We start from the raw sequence: 5,259 nt of genomic DNA, 5'->3' as shown, positions 1-5,259 counted from the left end.
GACATAGTCTCACAAGAGACAGCTATATCTGGGTCCTTTCAGCAAAATCTTGCTAGTGTATGCAATGGTGTCAGCGTTTGAAAGCTGATTATGGGATGGATTCCCGGATATGGCAGTCTCTAGATGGTCCATCCTTTTGTCTCAGCTCCAAACTTTGTCTCTGTAACTCCTTCCATGGGTATTTTGTATGCTTTGAGAAATGGCACTTTAGTTTTCAAATATTTTCCTAGTCTTGCGGTTTGAATGTGAAAGAGCTCCCCTAAAGGCCCATATATTTGCACTGTTTGTTCACAGCTGGTGGTAGAGCTTGAGGTAGGGCCCAGCTAGAGGAAGTTGGTCACTATGGTGAGGCCTTGTGGTTTCTTAGTGCAGCCAAATTTCCTATGCAGTGTCAGCTTTGTAGAGAGACATACCATACTGAGTGGCTTCACATCCCTGCCTCTGTCCCTTGTCTACCCTGACAGGCTATATTTATTTACTCAGACTGTAAGACAAGATAAACATGTCTTCCCTGAAGTTGCTTCTTGTAAAGTATTTCATAACAGCAACGAGAAGGTAACTTGCATTTAACGTCACATCGATGGCTGTGAAGTCAACTGAAAGGCTCAACTAGGAGTGCATCCTTCGGTTGGAATTCTTCCCAGTGGTTTTGTTATGGATCTATCCTGAGAAAAGTGCAGTTTCTCTAGGTACTGAGGTGGAGTAAGACTAGTAATTACTCTATCTTGAAACTTGAAATGGCAGTGGCCAAGGCATTGTAGAAGAAGAAATATAATTAATGATCCTAGACAATTTTATAAGAAGGAGCTGATATTTTCACAGGTGTTCAATGACAATTTAAGTATAGACTGTTGTAGAGTATCAAGAATTTTAAATCCATACACAATTAATGCATAGTCACTTAAATTCATGTACAATATATGAATAATATCCAATCTGAAAATATATTTGTTATATAATATATATAGCACAGAGCTTATACATAAACCAAATACATAAAATATATCCGTTTTATTCTCTAAATCAGTGGTTCTCAAACTTCCTAATACTGTAACCCTTTAATATTACAGTTCAACATGCTGTGGTGACCCTCCCCATAAAATTATTTCATTGCTGCTTCATAACCATAATTCTGCTACTCTTATGAATCTTAATATAAATATATGATATGCAGGCTATCTGATATGTGAACCCTGTGAAAGCGTTATTTGACCCACCCAAAGGGATCACAACCCACAGGTTGAGACCCGCTGTTCTAATGACATGTCTCAACCCTATATAGCTTGCTAGATACTCATATTTGTCAAAAATTATTTGTCTAGTTATTTCTAATGATTTTTAAATTATTCAACAACCATTACTGGTTTTGTTTGCTTGTGATATCATGCTGTTTTATAGTTCAGACTGGCCTCAAGCACAGGATCATTCTGCCTTAGCTGGAATCACAGGGGTGTGTCACCATTCTTAGTCCATTAGTACAACTTTTGACTGATAGAAGCACCACTAGTTAAATGATGCTTTGTGCTCACCACAAAAAGGCTCTTTCATCAAAGTTAAAGTTATTAGTGACTAGGGATGCTATAAATCCTTTGGGAGAGGATATTTGTCCTGCTGAATTATCTCAGCTTCAATCTGGAATCGCTTCTCCAGTCACCATCTAACATCAGAGAATGGTGACCCTCTGTCGTAGCTCTTAATGGAAGGAAGGCAAAGGGAACAGGAAACAGGGATGGTATTATTAGCCATGTTTCCGGCTTCAGGCAGTGTGACACCTGACTTCATATATAAGTCAGCAAACTTCACTCTGGACAGCCTTGTAGCATACCTAACTAGTCATGCTGGCCTCCTGTGGCCTCTCTCTCTAGAGGATGCTCTGTTATCATGGCCACACACTTTAAACAGTAGTTAACTTGGAATGTGCATTCTCTATCGTCTGCTGTATAAGACTCTCACACTGCCGATCACTGCTTATTTGTCCTAAAGTCATGCTTTGTTTTCTGTGTCTCTTTCCTCTCTATTCAGATACATGGATACTGCTCCCTTTGTGTTGACAGCTCTGAGCTCATGAGTGCCAGAGGCTTACTGGCTGGACTTACAAACCCAGAGCTCAAAGACTTGACAACTAAAAGCTTATGGCTCTAGACTTTAAAAGTCAGACTGTAAATGCCAGCTTTCTGTGCTCAGGCTAGAGAAAGCTATGGGAATTCAAACCTATTGACCTACGACTAATGGTCCCAAGAATTAGAAGTTTGTTGCTCCAAGCATTCAAACCCTGAGACTTATAACTGTAAATGCTCAGGTCAGAAGTCTGTTGCTCTGTAATTTAAGCTACCACAGCCTGGTATCCAAAAGATCATGTTACAGCTTGTGAGCTTCCAGTATTAGGACCCTTGGGTCTTTACCCTGGCTGTGTCTCAGAAACTCTTGAGATGACCCGGGCTTGGATATCTCACTTCCAGCTCTTCCTGGTCTCTACTTCAGTGTCTCCCACAGTCTTAACTCTCCACAGCATTTGCTTCCAATCACTTTCTGGAACTTTGCAGTTACCTTCCCACTACTGCTGGATATGTATGGGGCTACAAGCCACAGGAACACTTCTGGTCTTTATGCAACCAATTCATGGTCATTCTATTCATGACAGACATGCATGTGAATACACATATAGGCAATATTTTGGCCTTGGTTGGAACCAAGTGTTGCTAAATGGGACAGATATCTTCCAGACTAACTAACGAGATTGAGAAGTAGCCTGCTTATACAGCTAGAAAGGTACATGGTATGTTGTGCTCAAATTATAATTTTACTAATAACAGGTTTCGTGTACATGACTTCCAGTTCCACCAGTCACAGAGCTTACTTGTAGACCAATCACAAGCCTTGCTTAGGAGTCAACCGCAAGCCACATATGACACTAATAATAGTCTTTTGCAGCCAAGGAGGTACAGTCTTCCTGTAGTGGATGGGAATAGCTACAGGGAGAACAGTCAGGGTCACCTAGGGTTCTCCCACAGGCTTGTCTTCCTGAGAGGAGGGTCTCCCAAAGTCCTTTCCTGTCGTGATTATAACTTTAGTATTTGCTCAAGCAGGAGTTATGGGTTCAACCACAGGCATTTTTTTCACTGGACTTAGCAGCTTGAGTAAATTCCTTTCAGAGTGACTATAGATGTTCCACACAATCAGACAGGAGAGTCATCAAAGATGGAGATATTGTTGCTTAATAGGTAGTTCTTCCCTTAAAATAACTGGGCACAAGGGAAGGGCCTAACAGCTGTCAATCAAATGACTGAGTAACTTGCTTATAATTTACCTAAAGAACATAAACCTTTAATGACTGCTGAGAGTTAAGATCTGTCTTAAGGAACTAATATTATTAGCAGTACTCCCCAGTGCTTAATTTCAAGGCAAATCCCTTAGGTGGGTTGGGTTCCTCTGGTTGTCTTGCCAGTAACCCACAGGCTATGTCGAACAACCATAACCTGCTGTGATCCTTCACACTAGCCAACTTTAACTTGGCTTATTTGTACCTTTCCCACAAGAACTAGGACAAAGGTCCTTGCTCACAGTTTACTACACTCTGCTAGTCACCAACACTTGTAGCATTTCTCCACATCTGTGTTATTCTTTAGTTGAGATCTTTAACACAACACAACATCTCGTCTGTGGAAGCTACTCCCTGAACTTTGACCTTACCGTACCTAAATAGTTGTAGTAAGCACTAGCAAAAAACACTGAGGGGACAAGTCAGATGCAGTAGCACATACTTATAATCCCAAATGGTAGACTAAGACAGAAGTATCCTGAGTTCAAGATCAACCTAGTCTATATAACAAAACTTGGTCAAAACAAGAAAGGAAAAAAAAAAGCCAGCCGGGCGTGGTGGCGCACGCCTTTAATCCCAGCACTCGGGAGGCAGAGGCAGGCGGATTTCTGAGTTCGAGGCCAGCCTGGTCTACAGAGTGAGTTCCAGGACAGCCAGGGCTACACAGAGAAACCCTGTCTCGAAAAAAAAAAACAAAAAAACAAAACAAAACAAAACAAAACAACAAAAAAAAGCCAACCAAACAAATAACAAATTGCAATGTCAGGCAAAGTAGATAACATGAATGGGTATAGGCTGGCTAGAGTTACCCAAACAGAGAATCTACATTATTTATCTATCCTTCTCCATCCAAAAATAAGTAGATGATGGTAGCCTTCAGATTCTAGTCATATGTAACACCTGTCTATGTGGGATCAGTGGTTGAAGCCAAGTCAATAACCAGGGCAAACACAAAGAGAAATAAAGAGAAAAAAAAATAAAGAAGTGGTCATTGTTGGCAGGCTTAGCAAACACCAGCTGAATGAGAATTTCAATAACAATGAAGGGTGGAGCTAGGAGTTCATCTTGAGACCTCACCTTTAGGAGCTCTGTCTTTAGACACTGGAAAGGGCCAGAGAGAAAACTCTATAGCTGTCACCTCTTATAGTACACCATAATTTGACCCTTTGAAGGGAACTTCACTTGGGAAACTCCTCAGATGGGACTGGGATGTTCAGTGCCTCCTGTCAGAAAAGCTTCCCAATAGAGGATAGTTTTGAAATTATAAATAAATAATCAATAACACAACCTGAGAGTGTAGCCTAAGCCTAAATGTTAACCTGCCCCAGGCTTCTCCTAAACTCTTAATTGTTATTGAGCAATTATTATTTTCTCAGTGAGATTGTGCAGCCTTTCCTGATCTGGGAAGAGGGTGTTTGGACACTAAAAAATTCTTCCACCAATGAACCATATAATAAGATGATTTCAATAGTCTTGTGGCCAAATCAAAAATACATTGGAATCACAGTAGTATATGACTTCTGAGGAAAAAAAAAATGAATGTTTGTTCTTTCTTTGTTTGTTTGTGTAGGAACCTGTTAATTTTGGTGCTTATCATGGTAATTAACATTATGTTAATAAAACTTCCCAGCCATCAGACAATATCTCAGCATTTAAGTGTCATGGCACTATAGCAGTGTTCCTCTGACTGACAATGATTACACTGAGTCTGTATTCCCAGTAACCATTAAGGCTATACTGTGGTCTTGCCCTGAGCATTAGTCAGAGCTACACAGATAATGTGTTCCCTGAGTATCAATGCTGCTTTATCCTTTCGAATAAAATGTACTGAGCATTCCAATAAAAGAGCAAACTTTCCTAAATCCAATGAAACTTCTGCCCTACTTTTAAGTTAAACATTTCTGCATGCCTCCTTGTGCATGTAAACCACTATACATCAG

The sequence above is a fragment of the Mus caroli genome, chromosome 10 (assembly GCF_900094665.2).
Source record: "Mus caroli chromosome 10, CAROLI_EIJ_v1.1, whole genome shotgun sequence".
Lineage (NCBI taxonomy): Eukaryota > Metazoa > Chordata > Mammalia > Rodentia > Muridae > Mus > Mus caroli.
Note: the sequence above shows the minus strand (reverse complement) of the source record.